General features: G+C 47.8%; 1 long non-coding RNA gene across 1 annotated transcript in view; it reads right to left on the bottom strand.

Moving 5' to 3' along the window:
• Positions 1 to 11087: 11087 nt before the first annotated feature.
• Positions 11088 to 20541, bottom strand: part of LOC128928639 (uncharacterized) — a 28108-nt gene continuing 18654 nt past the window's right edge. The window contains exons 2-3 of the long non-coding RNA XR_013521028.1: positions 19370 to 19406; positions 11088 to 11342 (exon numbers count right to left, since the gene is read on the bottom strand). This is a non-coding gene — a long non-coding RNA (uncharacterized LOC128928639). The remainder of the gene's footprint in view (positions 11343 to 19369; positions 19407 to 20541) is intronic.

Below are 20541 nucleotides of genomic sequence, written 5' to 3'. Positions count from 1 at the left end.
GGCGGGCGAGGGCTGAGGGACTTCCGGTCTTCTCCTCCACGCTCTCTCTCGGGCCCCGCCCCCTATGCATGGTTCCTCCCAATCCTGAGCCCCGCCTCCGTGTCATCCTTGTGTGACGTCAACAAGGGACGGGCCTGCAGAGGCCACTCGTGCCCCGCCCCCAGAGGACCCCTGGGTCCGGGTCCGGCTGTAGGTACCGGGAAGGTCCCGAGCTGGCAGAGAGAGTCAGAGGATAGGACAGGCTAAGGGGCCCTCACCTGCTGACGGCCCCTTAGCCTGTCCGGGATGCCAGGCCAGCCTCCTGCACCATCTGTTGATCTCTAGCTGGGGCCCTGGGGTACCTGAGGGAATTATAACACTAATATTCAGAGCTCTTCCAAACCCATTTTCTCAGATCGCCTTCTTTCCATCCCTCCATGCTGTTTCCACTCTCCAGGCCTAGTGGCTTCTAACAAACTCCTACCCTTCCTTCAAGGTCTACTTCAAATGTCCCCCTCCACTGAGAAATCTCTCCTAGCCCATTCCTTGCCTCCCTCGCACTCTTGTTCCTTCTTTAGGCCCCACAGAAATGTCTACACACCTTAAGGCTCTTAATCTGTTCAACAACAAAACATATTTATTGGCACCTAACATTTGCCAGGCACTGTGATTCATCCATTTGCTTCTCTGTCTCTCATTAGTTTTGAGTACAGAGGCTGTGTCTCTATGGAACGCCCCACCCCCAAGTGCCTCCCTCAGTGCCTGGCTCAACCAAGCCAGGGCCTGGGGCTTTGGAGTCCAGGGCCACCGCTGGGTCCTAGTTCCAGTTCCACCACTTAGGGACAGCTGCCCTCTGCCGCGTTTCCTAACTTCTCCCAGCCTTGGGGCTATGGTGAGGATTCAAAAGTAATATCTACCAGGAGAGGTGGGCAATTACAGGCTATCTGGCTATCTGATAAAAGGACAAAAACCAGAAGAACTTTGCAGGGAAGAGCTTTTCAGGCCTGTCCCCAGATAAGCCCTTAAGCTAGCTCAGTGTGATCTAGGAGCAGCAGGGAGAAGGCCAGTGCTTCCGAAGCCAGGTGAGCAGGAGCTGGCAAAGAGGCCAAAGGGAGGCCCTTACCCCCTTACCAGAATAGAGAGGGAGATGGCGGGTACAAAGGAGCTACCGCAGGGTTTGGAGCCAAGGAGTGCTGATATCTGACTTCCGTTTCTTCTTTTTTTTTTGAGACAGAGTCTCGTTCTGTTGCCCAGGCTGGAGTACAGTGGCACAGTCTCTGCTCACTGCAACCTCCACCTCCCGGGTTTAAGTGAGTCTCCTGCCTCAGCCTCCTGAGTAGCTGGGATTACAGGTGTGTGCTATCATGCCCTGCTAATTTTTGTATTTTTTTTTTAATAGAGATGGGGTTTTGCCATGTTGGTCAGACCGGTCTCGAACTCCTGACCTCAAGTGATTTGCCTGCCTCAGCCTCCCAAAGTTCTGGGATTACAGGTGTGAGCCACCACACCTGGCCCATGTTGCCCAGCTTGATCTTGAACTCCTGGACTCAAGCAAGCCACCCACCTTGGCCTCCCAAAGTGCTGGGATTATAGGTGTGAACCACCACGCCCTGCCAATGAATCTATGGTTTTTATAGATAAGAAAACCAAGATGTAGAGAGGCGTAGTAATTTTTTTAAGACACTGAGCTAACAAGGACAGAAGCTTTCAGTGGAAGCCAAGTGTGTCTTATTCTGAAACGTTCTTTCCATTCTTTCAGGCTACCCTAATTTGCTTTTTAAAGAAATAATTTTGTGACCCAAATAAATCTAATTGGTGATTTTTCCATCTGGCATGCAAGGTGACCTCTTTCCATCTCTCCTTCTATGGAATGTTATTTTTCGGAGGGAGGGACAGAAGGAGGGCATTTGGAGGGGTCTTCCCTTCAGATCACTACCCCTCTCCCCCACCCCCAATCCACTGGCTCTTCAGGGTTTTCTCTCTACTTACACTGACAAGGCCTCTCCCTGCCCCCAGTGCTCCCATGGCAATGGAGGGTGGGCAGTGAGGTGGCATCTAGCACCTATATATAGGTACCCGTGGTGTCTTTGTAGGCCAGAGACACACAGCAGGGGGCATTGACCCAAATCTCAGGGCTCCGCCAGGTTTCACAGGGCAACAGCATTCTGGGATCTCTTGGATTGATACTGCAGGTTTACCATAACCCCCGATCTCACATCCAGATGATGGCATCAGCCTCTTATGGCGATCATGGCTGGAGGGAGAAAGGGGAGCACCCAGAACAGTGACTCACGTGTCGTAGTGAATGGATTTAATTGTTGAATGCATGAACATTTTTCGGAAAGACAGGAGAGATGGACCGTTTCACCCGGGTCAGAGTGGTCAAAGCACTCTCATTCAAAAGGGGCCTGTGGGTTGGTGGTGAGCTCAGGGCAAGTGTGCTGGGCTTTGTGAGCCTTGGTCCCTTCATCTGTGTATTGGAGATGGTGAGGAAAGGACCAGCTCATCAGGCTGTTGAAGATGAATCAGAAAGGGCATGTGAGGCCTGAGGCAGGAGGTGAGAGGTGGCTTATTATAAAATGTCACTGGGGCCCAGGCGCGGTGGTTCATGCCTGCAATCTCAGCACTTTGAGATGCCAAGGAAGGCAGATCACCTATGGTCAGGAGTTCAAGACCAGCCTGGCTAAGATGGTGAAACTCCGTCTCTACTAAAAATACAAAAATTAGCTGGGTGTGGTGGCGCATGCCTGTAATCTCAGCTACTCGGGAGGCTGAGGCAAGAGAATCACTTGAACTCAGGAGGCGGAGGTTGCAGTGAGCCAAGATCACACCATTGCACTCCAGCCTGGCAACAAGAGCGAAACTCTATCTCAAAAAATATAAATAAATAAATAAAATGTCATCATTCTTTCTCAGGCACAGATGGGCACGTGTAAATATTGGCCCACAGCAGACTTTGTTTTTTTGTTTTTGCTTTGTTTTGTCTTGAGACAAGGTCTTGCTGTGTCACCCAAGATGGAGTGCAGTGGCACGATCATAGCTCCCTGTAGCCTTAAACTCCTGAGCTCAAATGATCCTCCCATCTCAGCCTCCCTAGTAGCTGAAGCCACAGGTGCATGCCACCATGCCTGGCTAATTTTTTTATTTTTTGTAAAGACAGGGTCTCATTGTGTTACCCGGGTTGGACACAGCAGACTTTGGAAACCCAGGACACCAGTCCCAGGGCAGAACCTCCGGGGAGTCCCAGGCCGGGGTTCCCCTGGCCCTGGAGAACCTTAGTGGTCAAAGGTCTGGACCCAGGGGGCTGAGATGGGATGCTGGAACAAAAACCAACACAACATTTTTGCGAAAGGACCCATAAGAACCAACATTGTTGCTTCCAATGTGTTAGCCAAGCAGCCGGTCACTCAGCATTTACCGAGCAGCTAGTCGGAGCCAGGACTAGAGGCGGGAATGTAGAGATGAAATGCGCAGGCCAGCACTTTGGGAAGCCAAGGCGGGCGGATCACCTGAGGCCGGGAGTTTGAGACCAGCCTGACCAACATGGAGAAACACCCTCTCTACTAAAAATACAGAAATGAGCGGGGCGTGGTGGTGTGTGCCTATAATTCCAGCTACTCAAAATGCTGAGGCAGGAGAATCGCTTAAACCCGGGAGGCAGAGGTTGCAGTGAGCCCAGATTGCACCATTGCACTCCAGCCTTGGCAACAGAGCAAGACTCTGTCTCAAATAAATAAATAAAAGAAGGAAAATGCGCAGCTCGTTTCCTCATGAAGGTCAGGGTTGAAGCGGGAGATGGACAAACTCACAGACATTGCCGGGAGAGAAGCCTTCACAGGTGCCATGGAACCCAGCAGAGCCTGTGGTCAGTGTAGAAGCTGGCACTGGGACCCAACGAACTGGAGAACCGGGTAGGAAGATGAAGGATGAGATGCAAGGCCGAATAGAAGAGCAGCTGGGCCTCAGACACACCCGCATGGCCTGAGGCTGCCCAGGGAGGAAGTGATAGCCAGCAAGGTGTGCTTAAGGCTATTCCACCTGCACCACTGATCTGGAGTCAGCGTAGGTTTGAATTCTACCACCTGGCAGGAGACTTCAGCAAGATTCACAACACATCTGGGCTTCAGTTTGCACACCTATAAATGAAGATTAGCTAAAGTACCCAAGGAATCAGACCTTGAAATTGACTCATGCTAACCAAGATACAGGGAGGGATAAGCAGGTCAAGTGGGTTGTTTGCAATGAGAATTCAAGTCTCCTTGAGGTCTTAGGGAGTCCCCAGGTGAGGATGCAGGGCAGCAGAGGTCCAGGCAGACAACATGGTATGGCCCAGTGCAGAAGCTCTAAGGAACCAGAGCCCAGAGGATTTAGGAAAGAGAGGCCCAAGATGAAACTGATGAAGGTGTCAGGGCCTGGCAGACCACAGCCAGGAATCCAGTGCTGATCCTTGTAGTAATGGGAAATGCATGCTATGATCAGACTTGCATCTGGGAAACATAACCTGGCTGCTTTGTGGGAACTAGACAGGCTGGTGGAGATCCGAAGATCAGTGCCAAGCCACTGCAGTATCCACTTGAGGCTCTCATCAGCCAACAGCAAGAGTTAACACTTATTAAGCTCTGCCTGTGCCCTGGCACTTACATGCACCAATTTTCCTAATCCTCAACACAGATCTGCAAATATAAGAATTGTTACTGCCTCAATTACATCCAACAAAATCGGATCTTAAGAGCCCTAAGTGGCAAGGCTAGGAACTGTACTGAGGCCTGGAGTGCTGAACCATCCATGGAACAGACAAAGTCACTCAGGACGAGCGTGGAGAAAGAGGGCAAGGGGCCGGGCATGGTGGTTCATACCTGGAATCCCAACACTTTGGGAGGTTAAGGCAGGCAGACCACTTGAGGTTAGGAGCTCGAGACCAGCCTGGCCAACATGGTGAAACCCTGTCTCTACTAAAAATACAAAAATTAGCTGGACATGGTGGCACATTCCTGTAATCCCAGCTACTCAGGAGGCTGAGACAGGAGAATCGCTTGAACCTGGGAGGTGGAGGTTGCAGTGAGCCAAGATCACACCACTGCACGCCAGCCTGGGCAGCAGCAAAACTCTGTCTCAAAAACAAAAAAGGCTGGGCACGGTGGCTCACGCCTGTAATCCCAGCACTTTGGGAGGCCGAGGCGGGTGTATCATGAGGTCAAGAGATCAAGACCATCCTGGTCAACATGGTGAAACCCCGTTTCTACTAAAAATACAAAAAAATTAGCTGGGCATAGTGGCGCATGCCTGTAATCCCAGCTACTCGGGAGGCTGAGGCAGGAGAATTGCCTGAACCCAGGAGGCGGAGGTTGCCGTGAGCCAAGTTCACGCCATTGCACTTCAGCCTGGGTAACAAGAGTGAACCTCCATCTCAAAAAAAAAGAAAGAAAGAAAAAGGAGGGGGAATTCTGAGGACACTGAAATCTAAGGAGTCCAAAGGACAATGAAGAGCACAGTGGAGGAACCATCAGAAGCTCAGCATGGTGGCTCATGCCTGTACTACCAGCTATTTGGGAGGAGGCAGAGGTGGGAGGATCACTTGAGGTCAGGAGTTCAAGACAAAGCCTGGGCAACATAGCATGACCCTGTCTCTACAAAATAATTTTTCAAAATATATATAAAGGAAAAGAATAGGCCAGGCATGGTGGCTCATTCTAGCATTTTGGGAGGCTGAGGTGGGTGGATCACTTGAGGCCCAGAGTTTGAGACCAGCCTGACCAACATGGCAAAACTCCATCTCTACTAAAAACACAAAAATTAGCTGGGCATGGTGCTGTGTGCCTGTAGTCCCAGCTACTCGGGAGGCTGAGGCAGGAGAATCGCTTGAATCCAGGAGGCAAAGGTTGCAGTGAGCCAAGATCATGCCATTGCACTCCAATCTGGATGACAGAGTGAGACTTCATCTTCAAAAAATAAAAATAAAAAGAGCATGGTGTCTCAGAGGCTGGGAGGGAAGGAGGGTGTGGTCATAGAGAGCCAACGCCCCAGCAAGTGCCACATTATCCTTTCCCAGGGCTTGTGACTGGCTGGTTCAGCAAAAGGTGGGGTGAGAAACCCAGGGCCTGAAGAGTGAGTGGGAAGCAAAAAGGGAGACAGTGTGCCGGGCGCAGTGGCTCACGCCGGTAATCCAAGCACTTTGGGAGGCTGAGAGGGGGTAGATCACCTGAGGTCAGGAGTTCGAGACCAGCCTGGACAACATGAAGAGACCCCCATCTCTACTGAAAATACAAAAATTAGCTGGGCGTGGTGGCAGGCGCCTGTCATCCCAGCTACTCAGGAGGTTGAGGCAGGAGAATCACTTGAACTCAGGAGGTAGAGGTTGCAGTGAGGCGAGATCACACCACTGCATTCCAGCCTAGGCAACAGAGTAAGACTCTGTCTCCAAAAAAAAAGGGAGAGACAGTGATTTTCCTGGAGAGGAAAAGAGAAGATGACAGGACAGCTACAGGGGACAAAAGCCAGTTGAATTGTATGTGTTGACTCTGGGTTGGTTTGGGGTTTGGCTGGTACTTATTCTAGCCTTCATGAGGCAAGGGGCAGCCAGAAGAGGGAGAGAAGTTGAAAAAGGCAGAGAGAGGGAGCCCTCAATGGCTCAATGGCATGATGTCACTGAGAAGATGGGACAGTGAGAAAGGCCAGGGGCCCTTTACCTACAGGGGCAGCAGTGGGGGCAGCCCAGACTTCCTGGCAGAAGGGCAGAAGAACCTGGGTCTTACCAGTCTCATTCCCTTTACTTTGCCCAGTAGGATGCCTTGTAAAATTGAGACCCTGTGTAAATGCTTGCTGTCCTGAATTGGGAGGAAATTGCTACTGGGTGATAGGACCACCCAGTCCACCCTCCTCCTCACCCCTCCCAGGGGTTAACCCAGGCTGATGGAGGAACAAAGGAATCAGGAGTTCCTGATTCCTGTAACCAGATCAGGAAAGCTCTGGGAAGTCAGCCAGCCAGCGACCTGAAAATTACTGTCAAAGAGAGAGCCGCCTCCCTCCTAATAGGGTTTGCTGTTATCAGATGTCGTTACTCCTGTATTCACCAGACTAGAACCTGATATCCCCGGGGGGAAGGGCCGGTCCCCCATTCACCTGTAAAATCTCCACTGCCCACATTGTGCCAGGGGGTGTTGAAAGGGACAAAGGGAATGTAAACTTGCTCACTGCACACTCTCCCTTTGCAGGTGGATTGGCTGTCTTTGGATGTCTACTCCAGTCCAAGGGGATGGGACAAGGTAGCAGGATAGGGTAGCAGGAGATCCTTGAAGCTATAGCAGAATTTTGACTTGGCACTGCTGTGATGGGGAACCACAGACTATTTTAAAGTTGGGGTGTAGTGGCTGGGCATGGTGGTTCATGCCTATAATCCCAGCACTTTGGGAGGCCGAGGCGAATGGATCACAAGATCAAGAGATCAAGACCTTTCTGGCCAACATGGCAAAACCCCGTCTCTACTGAAAAATACAAAAATTAGCCAGGCATGGCGGCATTCACCTATAATCCCAGCTTCTTGGGAGTCTGAGGCAGGAGAATTGCTTGAACCCAGGAGGCAGAGGTTGCAGTGAGCCGAGATCATGCCACTGCACTCCAGCCTGGGCGACAGAGCAAGACTACATCTCAGAAAAAAAAACAAAAAACAAAAATTAGCTGGATGTGGTGGTGCGTGCTTATAATACCGGCTACTCAGGAGGCTAAGGCATGAGAATTGCTTCAACCCCTGAGGCGGAGGTTGCAATGAGCAGAGCTCACGCCCCTGCACTCCAGCCTGGGTGACAGCAAGACTCTGTCTCAAAAAAAAAAAAAAAGTTGGGAGTAGTGATAGAATCAGATCCAGAATGTGAGGCAGGCCTGCTGGTAGTTGTTCATGTCACACACTGCACAGAGGCACCACATCTAAGGGGCACTTTTCACATCAAGACCTTGCAGAGTTGTATGTTTCTTACATTTCCTTGGCAGAAGGCGGTGTATCATTCTAACAAAATCAGTGCGCAATGGCAATTTCCCAATCGATGGGAGTAAAATGTTTTGAGGAAGGGATGTCCTCGCCAGTGGGCACAAAGGCCCATATGGGCTGGTGTCAGCCCTGTGGGAGAAGGCATTGCTCAAGACTGGAAGAGTCTCTCGGGCTTGGCCCCATCTTTTTGGAAACCTCTGTGCCACAAGAGCCAAGTGGAGGAAGAAGCAAATGTACAAGCTGAAGTGCAAAAGAAGATGAGGCGGAGGTCCTCATAAACCACCAGCTTGTGCACCCATGGAGGCACAGGAGAAGAAACGTGGGATGCCAGAGGCTGGAGATGCTGCCGCAAGTTGTTGGCCTGTGTGCTGGTATCTAGAACTTTCTTCTCATGGATCTAGAACTTCTGTCACCATCTGATCGCGAAGACCTCCTTTGAGGAACCCACCTTGCTCATAGCAAAGCATTTTCTGTTGATCTTTGCCCTGGACCTGTGACGTTCTGGGCTATTTCTGTTTTCACTTGTGGTTGAGTGGAATAAGCATACAATAAACCACCTCTTGGCTGGACACGGTGGCTCACACCTATAATCCTAGCACTTTGGGAGCCCTAGGAGGGCGGATCACCTGAAGTCAGGAGTTAGAGACCAGCCTGGCCAGCATGGCAAAACCCCATCTCTACTAAAAGTACAAAAATCAGCTGGGCATGGTGGCGGGCGCCTGCAAGTCCAGCTACTCTGGAGGCTGAGGCATGAGAATCGCTTGAACCCAGGGGGCAGAGGTTGCAGTGAGCTGAGATTGAGCCACTGCCCTCCAGCCTGGGTGATAGAGTGAGACTCAAAAAAAGAAGAAAGAAAAAAAAAAGCCAGTGAGATGCCAGTTACAGCCGTGCCTGGCCCTCCCGCGAGGAGGCAGTGCAGCACAATGACAATGGTATTGGAGCCCCTGGTCCTAAATCCTGGTTAGGAGCTGTACGCCTTTGAGCAATTCATGCCCTTAATCTCCCTAAATCCTGGCATCCCCCCTTTTAATCCCCGCAGGGTGGAAAATGGAAGGACCGGGTTCTGAATAGCGCTCAGTTCAGCGGGAGGGAAGCTGACACTCCAGTGAGCGCCGGCAGCGCCCCCACAGGATTCTACGAGGCAATGCAGGCAAAGTGCCTGCCTGGTACGCGCTCGCGGCCCAACCCACTGTCCGCTTCTTCCTCCAGTGAGTTTGCCCTCCAGGCAATATTTAGTAAGGTCTGGAGATATTTTGGTTGTCACACTTGCGGGGGTGGGTTCCACTGGCATCTAGTGGCCGGAGGCCAGGCGTGCTGCTTCAGCACCCTACAGTGTACAGAACAGCCTCACAGCAAGGAATGAACTGGCCTGCAGGGTCAGCCATGCCAAGCCTGAGAAACCCCAGCCTACTCTCAAACACTTTCAAGCTCCTAGAAAGCAGAAAATGTGGCCGGGCGCAGTGGCTCACGCCTGTAATTCCAGCACTTTGGGAGGCCGAGGCGGGTGGATCACGAGGTCAAGGTATCGAGACCATGCTGGCCAACATGGTGAAACCCCGTCTTTACTAAAAATACAAAAAATTAGCCAGGCGTGGTGGCAGGTGCCTGTAATCCCAGCTACTTGGGGGGCTGAGGCAGGAGAATCACTTGAATCCAAGAGGCGGAGGTTGCAGTGAGCCCAGATCATGCCACTGTACTCCAGCCTGGTGACAGAGAGAGATCCTGTCTCAAAAAAAAAATCTTCAAGCAATTCTCCTGCCTCAGCTTCCCAAGTAGCTGGGAATACAGGCGTCTACCACGACATCTGGGTAATTTTTGTATTTTTAGTAGAGATGGGGTTTACTATTTTGGCCAGGCTTGTCTTGAAATCCTGACCTATGATCCGCTTACCTCAGCCTACCAAAGTTCTGGGATTACAGGCGTGAGCCACCGTGCCCCGTTGAGGTTGTTACTTTCGAATACTTTGTGGACACTCATGTGGATGAGGGCCTGGTCTTGTCCTGTGTGGCCTTCTAGAAGGCCCAGTGCCCTAGCTGGGGCCTGCTGTGAGGCACGTTGGGTCTTCAGAAGGCAGCCTGGCAGGACAAGTGGGAGATGCTAATTACACCATGGGGGCTCCTGTGTGACAGTCAACAGCAGTGCCAAGTCTGGGCCAGATTGGGCCAATAACTAGGGGGCAACCTACCCTGCAGGCAAGGCCTTGCCGACTTGGAAGTTTGGACCAGAGAATACGTGCTGCCCCCTGGTGGGCAGGTAGGTTGTATGCAACAGAGCCCCAGCCTGGAGGCTGGCAGATTTGGTGTTCCGGGAGCCAGAGTATCATGGAAATCAGGGGCACTGGACCGAATCAGAGACAGCCCTGGGTTCAAATCCCAGCATCTCCACCGATTAGCTGTGTTTATTTGCTTAGTTAACCATCCTACAAAGAGCTGTTGAGCTGTGCCAGGAACTGTCTGCTCCCTGTTTGTGGGAGATTAAACCAAAGCAGGCCAGTATAAGAGCATGTGGACAGGCTGGGCACAATGGCTCATGCCTGTAATTCCAGCACTTTGGGAGGCCAAGGCAGGCGGATCACCTGAGGTCAGGAATTCGAGACCAGCCTGACCAGCTTGAAGAAACCCTGTCTCTACTAAAAATACAAAATTGGCTGGGCATGGTGGCACATGCCTGTAATCCCAGCTACTCGGAAGGCTGAGGCAGGAGAATTACTGGAACCTGGGAGGTGGAGATTGCAGTAAGCCAGGATCATACCACTGTACTCCAGCCTGGAGACAGAGCAAGACTCCGCCTAGAAAAAAAAAAAAAACAAAACAAAACAGGAATCTGGCAGGGCATGGTGGCTCACACCTGTAATCCCAGCACTTTGGTAGGCCATGGTGGGTGGGTCACCTGAGGTCAGAAGTTTTGAGACAAGCCTGGCCCACATGGTTAAACCCCGTCTCTACTAAATCTATAAAAATTAGCTGGGCATGGTGGCGGGCATCTGTAATCCCAGCTACTCGGGAGGCTGAGGCAGGAGAATTGCTTGAAACTGGGAGGCAGAGGTTGCAGTGAGCCAAGATCACACCACTGCACTCCAGCCTGGGAGACAGAGCAAGACTTCATCTCAAAAAACAAACAAACGAAGAAACAAACAAAAGGAATTTATGGACTCAGATTTTTATGACAAGCCAAGTTCCATTTTGGCCACATGGTATTCGAGGTGGTCTTGACACTTTGGGGCTTGTCCAACAGGCAGCAGGCTTCATGGATTGGCTCCTTAGGAAAGAGGACTCCCTGGAGAGATGGAGCCCGCCCCACCTTGGTAAGCATTGAGAATTGTAGGTAGAACAGTGGATCCAGGACCAAGCCCTTATTGAAGGGCTACGTGGGGAACAAGGAGCTAGGAAAACAACCAGGAAGAAATGTCAGAGGGAGGAGGGAGAGGAGAGCCACAAGACAGATGAGTCACAGAGGCTAAGGGAAGCTGACCCAGGAAAGGATGCATGACCCACACGTCACATGCAAGGAGATGGTGGGTGCGATGGGGCCACAATGCTGAATGCCCACACTCATGGAGCCCTCACCATGCCCCAGGCTCTGCTCCAAGCTCTGAGCATCCTCACAATCACCTCTGGAGGTCTATCCTATGACAGTCCCAGGTTACAGATGAGGACCCAGGAGAGTGAGGTGACCAAGGGCTGGTGGCTAGTGAAAGGTCTGTTGGAGGCAGAAGAGGCTGAGCCAAGGGTACCATTTCGGCCCCAAATATCTTTTGGAGAACCACCTTCCCTTTTCCTCAGCCAGGAGAGATAGGGCTCTGATTGATCTATGTGGATTGGCAGAGTCCATCCCAAGCCCCTCCTGTCTCACTGATGCATTCAGGGATGTTCACGTGACCTAAATTAAGTCAGTGAGACCCACACTCAGAGAGAGAGGAGCTCTATTGCTTTTCTTTTCTTTTTTGAGATGGAGTCTCAGGCTAGCTGCCCAGGCTGGAGTGCAACGGTGTGATCTTGGCTCACTGCAACCTCTGCCTACCAGGTTCAAGCGATTCTCCTGCCTCAACCTCCCGAGTAGCTGGCAGGCAAGCGCCTGCCACCATGTTCAGGTAATTTTTTTTTTTTTTTTGTATTTTTAGTAGAGATGGGGTTTCACCATGTTGGCCAGGCTGGTCTCGAACTCCTGACCTTGTGATCCGCCTGCCTCGGCCTTCCAAAGTGCTGGGATTACAGGTGTGAGCCACCACGCCCGGCTGAGAGAGAAGAGCTCTAATTTGTTTTGTGCCTAATAGAAAGTTGAGATGGTGTGAAGCCTGGAGCTGCTGCAGTGCCGTCTTGCAGGCATGAGGGGTAACCCTGTCTGAGATTAGGGACACACAGGTTGGGAAGTGGAGCTGTGCTCAGCCACAAGAGCTGGATGACAATGTGACTGCACCTGAACCCGGCATTACCCCTGAACTTTACCATTAGCAAACCAATACATTCCTTGCCTGCCTCAGTGGTTTGGGTTGGTTTTCCAGTTTGCCTCACTAGTTTGGGTTGTCATCAAATGAACGCAAACTGTACCAGTTATCTATGGCCACAATTAAGCTGTGTGAGAAACCACAGAAGCGCAGAGCAATGGAGCTCATGAGGCTGGATCAGTGTTTAGGCTGGACTTGACAGGGCAGTTTTTCTGGTCTCAGCTGGGCTCACACACATGTTGGTCCACTGGGAGGAGTGGGAAAACCAGGCCACCTGTGGAGGCCACCATGACAAACATTTGAGTCACTGTTGCTGTTTTGTGCCTAGAAGCTTTTGGCCATCTAGGATAGGAATTTGAAAAGTGGTTCATTGGCTGGGCTTGGTGGCTCACACCTATAATCCCAGCACTTTGTAAGGCTGAGGTGGGTGGATCACAAGGTCAGGAGTTCGAGACCAGCCTGGCCAAGGTGAAACCCTGTCTCTACTAAAAATACAAAAATTAGCCAGGCACAGTGGCAGGCGCCTGTAATCCCAGCTACTCGGGAGGCTGAGGCAGAAGAATCGCTTGAACCTGGAAGGTGAAGGTTGCAGTAGGCCAAGATTGTGACACTGTACTCTAGCCTGGGCAGCAGAGCAAGATTCCGTCTGAAAAAAAAGAAAAGAAGAAAAGTGGTTGGTGAAACTGACTCAGAGTTTGGATTTTCTGCAAACGCCTCAGAGAAACAGAATTGCAAGAAATGTGTGCATTATGAGAAGCTAGTTTGTTGCCGATTGTCCCTCCGTTTTGGCTTGTGTGCTGTTTCCTTGGGATTAGATCCAGGTGGTTAATTTTTGGCAGCAGCCCTCACAGCTGCTGTGGGGTCCTTTTCAGAACTTTGTCTCAGTGGATTTGTGATGTTGAGGGTCCCATCTATGGTGAGGTCCATCCCTCTGATGTGGTGGCGATCCTTAACAGGCTGATAGGCTCGTTCCTTTGTTCCGTCCCTCCCTTTGTCATCCACCCAACAATCCAGGTCAGATTCAAGTGGGCAAGTGTGTCCCTTTGGCAGCTGTCCACCTGCTGCTGGGCAGAAGAGCTGCTCAGCTAAGTCCAACCCAAATTGCAGAACTGTGAATAAATAAATTGTTTTAATCTACTAAGGTTCGGCGTGGTGTTTTGCAGCAGTAAATAATTCATAAACTAGGCTGGGCACGGTGGCTAAGGCCTGTAATCCCAGCACTGTGGGAGGCCAAGGCGGGTGGATCACCTGAGGTCAAGAGTTTGAGACCAGCCTGACCAACATGGAGAAACCCCGTCTCTACCAAAAATACAAAATTAGCCGGGTGTGGTGTTGCATGCCTGTAATCCCAACTACTAGGGAGGCTGAGGCAGGAGAATCGCTTGAACCCATGAGTCAGAGGTGGCAGGTCTGACTCGAGGTCACGCCACTGCACTCCAGCCTGAGCAACGAGAGCAAAACTTCGTCTCAAAAAAAAAAAAAATCATAAACAATGTTCTTTAACTTAAAGGAATTGGCTTCCTGCCATAACTGAGTCTCTGGGAATTTACTAGAACAGCAGTTGAGGAGACAAGGATGCCAGCCAGAGGGCTGGTTTTGGCCAGGGCTGTTCACTCCCTTGAGTTTTAACCAGTAATCTATAGATGCTTGGTGATTTCCCATACACGATGGGAAGGGGCTTCTGGTGAGCTCCGGGGACTATGAACTTCAGGGTTTTCAGGTTCTGCCTGCGCACAGCTCAGCCCCAACCTGGAGAGCGCCCGAGGGGGTCTCAAAGAGGGATGTTGACCTTCGTTATCTCCATTGCCTTCATCCCTCCCAGTTCCCTTGATTTCCTTTTATTTCATTTTGCCTTCTGGCTGCAATAAAGCTTTCTTTCTTTCTTTTATTATTATTATTAATATTTTTTTTTTTTTTGAGACGGAGTTTCGTTCTTGTTACCCAGGCTGGAGTGCAATGGCGCGATCTCGGCTCACCGCAACCTCCGCCTCCTGGGTTCAGGCAATTCTCCTGCCTCAGCCTCCTAAGTAGCTGGGATTACAGGCACGTGCCCAGCTAATTTTTGTATTTTTTTTTTTTAGTAGAGACGGGGTTGACCAGTATGGTCTCAATCTCTTGACCTCGTGATCCACCCGCCTCAGCCTCCCAAAGTGCTGGGATTATAGGCGTGAGCCACCGCGCCCGACCAAAATACACATTATTTTCAAACGAATATGGGACATACATCAAGATAGACTAGATGATGCCAGTTAAAACAACTTCATAAACTCAAAAGGACTTAACCACTTAACAGAATATTTTCTAGACCATGAAATTAAATTAGAAATAAAAAATAAGTAATATAGCTAAAGCGTCTCCAAATACTTGGGAATTAACCAACACACTTATAAATAACCATGTGTTGACCCTGCATGGTAGCTCACACCTGTAATGCCAGCACTTTGGGAGGCCAAGGCAGGCAGATCACCTGAGGTCAGTAGTTCAAGACCAACGTGGCCAACATGGTGAAACCCCATATCTACTAAAAAATACAAAAATTAGCCAGGCATGGTGGTGGGCAACTGTAATCGCAGCTACTCAGGAGGCGGAGGCAGGGAGAATTGCTTGAACCCGGGAGGTGGAGGTTACAGTGAGCTGAGATTGGGCCACTGCACTCCAGCCTGGGCAACAGAGGCAGACTCTGTCTCAAAAAAAAAATAAATAAATAAATAAATAAATAAATAAAATAATTAAAATAAATAACCATGTGTCAAAAAGAAACCACAAGAGATATTAGAAAATATTTTAAACTAAATAATAATACAAATACATATCAAAACTCATGAGATGCCGCTAAAACAGTGCATAGAGGAAAATTTATAGGTTTATATTCATATATTAGAAAATGTGTTTAAAAGCATAATTTAAGTTGCTAAATAAAAATAACAAAAAATTAAACTTGAAAAGTAGAGGAGAAAAAATATTTAAGAGCAGAAATTAATAAAATGAGAATGGATAAATAAGGAAAATCAACAAAGCCAAAAGTTAAATTTTTTTTTTTTTTGAGATGGAGTTCCGCCACCGCGCCCGGCCCAAAAGTTAAATTTTTAAAAACATAAATAAAATGGATAACCCCCTTGTGAAACTGATTAAAAAAAAATAAGCAAAAACTTAAATTATAAATATAAGAAATAGGAGGAGAGATACCTACAATTATTACCGACATTAAAAGCATATTGCCTTGAACACTTTGGGAGGCTGACGCGGGTGGATCATGAGGTTAAGAGATCAAGAACATCCTGGTCAACATAGTAAAACCCCATCTCTACTAAAAATACAAAAATTAGCTGGGCATGGTGGCGTGTGCTTGTAATCCCAGCTATTCAGGAGGCTGAGGCAGGAGATTGCCTGAACCCAGGAGGCAGAGGTTGCGGTGAGCCGAGATCGCGCCATTGCACTCCAGCCCAGGTAACAAGAGTGAAACTCCATCTCAAAAAAAAAAAAGCATATTAAGGGGCCTGGCATACTGCCTTATCCCTGTAATCCCAGCACTTTAGGAAGCCAAGGCCGGTGGATTACTTGAGGTCAGGAGTTCAAGACCAGCCTGTCCAACGTGGTAAAACCTTGTCTCTACTAAAAATACAAAATTTAGCCAGGCCTGGTGGAGTGCACCTGTGGTCCCAGCTACTTGGGAGGCTGAGGTACAAGAGTTGGGTGGACCCAGGAGGTGGAGGTTGCAGTGAGCTGATATCATGCCACTGGACTCCAGCCTGGGTAACAGAACAAGACTGTGTCTTACAAAAAAAATATATATATATATATATATATATTAAGGGAGTAATGTTAACAAATCGCCCACAATTTGACAACTTGATTAAATGGACAATTCAATGAAAATAAAGCTTACTAAATTGACACAAAAAAGGAAAAGAAAATTGAAATAGCCCTATATCTAAAAAAAAGTAAGACTATAATTTAAAACTTTTCAAAAAAAATTTCCATTCCCAGATAATAAATTTTGTTAAGCATTTAAGGAAAAAAAAACAACAAAAAAACAATTTTATCACAAACTGGCCTATAAAATAAAGAGTGGCTGGCCAGGATAGCTCACACCTGTAATCCCAGCACTTTGGGAGGCTGAGGCTGGAGGATCACTTGAGGCCAGGAGTTTGAGATGAGCCTAAGCAACGTGCAAGACCCCATTTCTACAAAAAATAAAATAAAAACATTAGCCAGGCATGGTGGCATGTGCCTCTAGTCCCAGCTACTTGGGAGGGTGAGGCAGGAGAATCCATTCAGCCTAGAAGTTTGAGGTTGCAGTGAGCCACGATCATGCCCCTGTATTCCAGCCGGGGCGACAGAGTGAGATTCTGTCCCAAAAAAATAAATGAATAAATAAATAAAATAAAATAAAAAGCAAAGGACCAAATATAGTTGGGAAAATATGGAAGAAGAATAAAGGTGAATGAGTTACACTATCTGATTAAGAGACTGACTATATTAAAATATACTATTAGGCTGGGTGCAGTGGCTCACACCTGTAATCCCAGCACTTTGGAAGGCAAGGTGGGCGGTTCACGAGGTTAGGAGTTTGAGACCAGCCTGGCCAACATAGTGAAACCCCCTCTCTAGTAAAAACACAAAAATTAGCCAGGCATGGTGGCGTGCGCCTGTAGTCCCAGTTACTTGGGAGGCTGAGGTAGGAGAATCGCTTGAACCCAGGAGGCAGAGGTTGTGGTGAGACCAGATGGCATCACTGCACTCAAGCCTGGGCAACAGACTGAGATGCTGTTTTTTAAAAAAAAAATAGATATATACTATTTTTTTGGAGGGGGGGACAGAGTTTCGCTCTTGTTACCCAGGCTGGAGTGCAATGGCACGATCTCAGCTCACTGCAACCTCCACCTCCTGGGTTCAGGTGATTCTGCCTCAGCCTCCTGAGTAGCTGGGATTACAGGCGTGCGCCACCATGCCCAGCTAGTTTTTTTTCTTTTTCTTTTTCTTTTTTTTTTTGAGACGGAGTTTCGCTGTTGTTACCCAGACTGGAGTGCAATGGCACGATCTTGGCTCACCGCAACCTCCGCCTTCTGGGTTCAAGCAATTCTTCTGCCCCAGCCTCCCAAGTAGCTGGGACTACAGGCGCGCACCACCTTGCCTAGCTAATTTTTGTATTTTTAGTAGAGATGGGGTTTCACCTTGTTGATCAGGATGGTCTCAATCTCTTGACCTCGTGATCCACCTGCCTCAGCCTTCCAAAGTGCTGGGATTACAGGTGTGAGCCACCGCGCCCGGCCGGATATATACTATTTTATAGCACAACAGAATACAGTTAATAATAACTTAATTGTACATTTAAAGATAACTAAAATAGGCCAGGCGCAGTGGCTCATGCCTGTAATCCCAGCACTTTGGGAAGGTGAGGCAGGTGGATCATCTGAGGTCAGGAGTTTGAGACTGGCCTGGCCAACGTGGTGAAACCCCGTCTCTACTAAAAATACAAAAATTAGCCGGGAATGCAGTGTGTGCCTGTAATCCCAGCTACTCAGGAGGCTGAGGCAGGAGAACTCGCTCGAATCCAGAAAGCGGAGGTTGCAGTGAGTTGATACCGCTCCTTTGCACTCCAGCTCAGGCAACGAAAGTGAAACTCCATCTCAAAAATAATAAATAAATAAAAATAAAAATAACTAAAAGAGGGCAGATGCGGTGGCTCACCCCTGTAATCCCAACACTTTGGGAGGCCAAGGTGGGTATATAATTTGAGGTCAGGAGTTTGAGACCAGTCTGGCCAACATGGTGAAACCACATCTCTAATTAAAAAACAAAACAAAACAAAAATTAGCCAGGCATGGTGGTACCTGCCTGTAATTCCAGCTAGTCAGGAGGCTGAGGCAGGAGAATTGTTTGAACCTAGGAGGCATAGGTTGCAATGAGCTGAGATAGCGCCACTGCATGCCAGCCTGGGTGACAGAGCAAGACTCTGTCTCAGAAAACCAACCAAACAAAAAACTATAATAGTGTAATTGGATTGTTGTAACATGAAGGATAAATGATTGAGGGTGAATACCCCACTCTCCATGATGTGATTATTTCACATTGCATTTTTGTATCAAAATATCTCATGTACTCTATAAATATATACACCTACTATATATCAACAAAAATTAAAAATAAAAGTCAGGCTGGGCATGGTGGTGGCTCACACCTGTAATCCCAGCACTTTGGGAGGCTGAGGCAGGTGGATCAGTTGAGGCCAGGCGTTCATGTATGGTACCAGCATGGTACACATTATTTTGACTAGTATCTTGCCCTAATTTACCAATTTTACATATTTAGAAATCTGTATACACTATAGAATGTGGACATATTAATACAGTTGATTATATACATTCACAGAGTTCAGCAATCAGGCTTTGCAGGCCTGTGGGGACTAAGCTGTGCTCTTTCCAGATTCACATACTGAAGCTGTAACACCCAATGTGACTGTACTTGAAGACAGGGCATTTAAAGACGTAATTGAGGATGGGCAGGGCGGTTCATGCCGTGATCCGAGCACTTTGGGAGGCCGAGGCAGGTGGATCTCTTGAGTCCAGGAGTTTGAAACCAGCCTGGCCAACATGGTGAAACCCCGTCTCTACTAAAATTACAAAAATCAGCTGGGCATGGTGGCACATTCCTGTAATCTCAGCTATTCGGGAGGCTGAGGCAGGAGAACTGCTTGAACTCAGAAGACAGAGGTTGCAGTGAGCTGAGATCATGCCACTGCACTTCAGCCTGGGTGACACAGCAAGGCCCTGTCTCAAAAAAAAAGATGTAATTGAGGTTCAATAAGGTCATAAGGGTTGGCCCTAATCTGATAATGCTGGTGTCCTTATCTGATGAGGAAGAGACACCAGGGTTGCTTCCACAAATATGAATGGCCATGTAAGGACACAGTAAGAAAATGGCCATCTGCAAGCTGAGGAGAGAGATTTCAGGAGAAAGCAAACCTTCAGCACCTTGATCTTGAAGTTCCAGCTGCCAGAACTGTAAAAACATAAATTACAATTCTGTAAGCCATCTAGTCTGTGGTATTTTGTAATAGCAGCCCTCCAATCTAATACAAGGCCACACAATCTCTGTCACAACTACTCAGTTCTGCCTTGGTAGAGAAAAGCTGCCATAGCTAACATACACATGGTCTCCTACTTATAATGGTTTGACTTAATAATGGGTTTTATTGGAACTTAACTCCATTATGAGTTGAGGAGCATCACAGATAGAGCTCCAATTTTTACTGCAGGCATATCACTTTTGCAATAGTAGAAATTCAAAAAATTGTCAGTCAAACCATCAGAAGTTGGGGATCATTTCTATTGTGTTGCCAGAATAACATGATTTTTGCCATCATCTATTTTCCCATTATATATTTTACCAGTATATAAAATTGGTAAATGCATTTTTGACTTACAGTATTTTTGATTTATGATGTTTGAAAAGATGTAACACCATTGTAAGTTGAGAAGTTATCTGTAAAAATGAATGAATATGACTGTGTTCCAATAAAATTTTATTTACACGATAGGTGTCAGGTTGGATTTTATGGTCATGGGTCATAGTTTGCCGACCTTTGATCTACAGTATTTAAAGCTATGTATATATAAAGTGGGGCACTGGATTTGAAATGTAAGCCTCACATCCTGTTATATAATATCATTCATAGATTCATTAGACATTATTACTACCCCTATTCTGGAAATGCAAAATGGTGTATAAAAAGATCTAACTTTCATGAATGACTTTGTGTTTAAAAAATTTTATGTATAAAGTTCTCCTTTGTATTTTCTTTGCCTCTTAGGTAGAGATAATATTAGAGTAAAACTTTTCATACATTTATTACTTTCACAGTTTACTTCATGATGAACATATTAATATTGAAGTCACATATTATTTTCTACAATTATGTTTATATTATATTCATCTATTAATTTATTAATGTTGAAGAATGCCTGTGCTTATGCTGAAATATTTCCCACATAAAATATATATTGTTTAATAATAACATTATTAGTTTGAACATAATAGTCTGAATTCCTTTTCTTTTTAAATTCTAGGAAATATAATTTATAATTCAGAATTCCTTTTTTTTTTTTTTTTTAAGAGACAGGTTCTTGCTCTATTG

This window comes from Callithrix jacchus, chromosome 1, assembly GCF_049354715.1.
Source record: "Callithrix jacchus isolate 240 chromosome 1, calJac240_pri, whole genome shotgun sequence".
Classification (NCBI taxonomy): Eukaryota; Metazoa; Chordata; class Mammalia; order Primates; family Cebidae; genus Callithrix; species Callithrix jacchus.
Note: the sequence above shows the minus strand (reverse complement) of the source record. Positions and strands in the feature narration are given on the sequence as shown.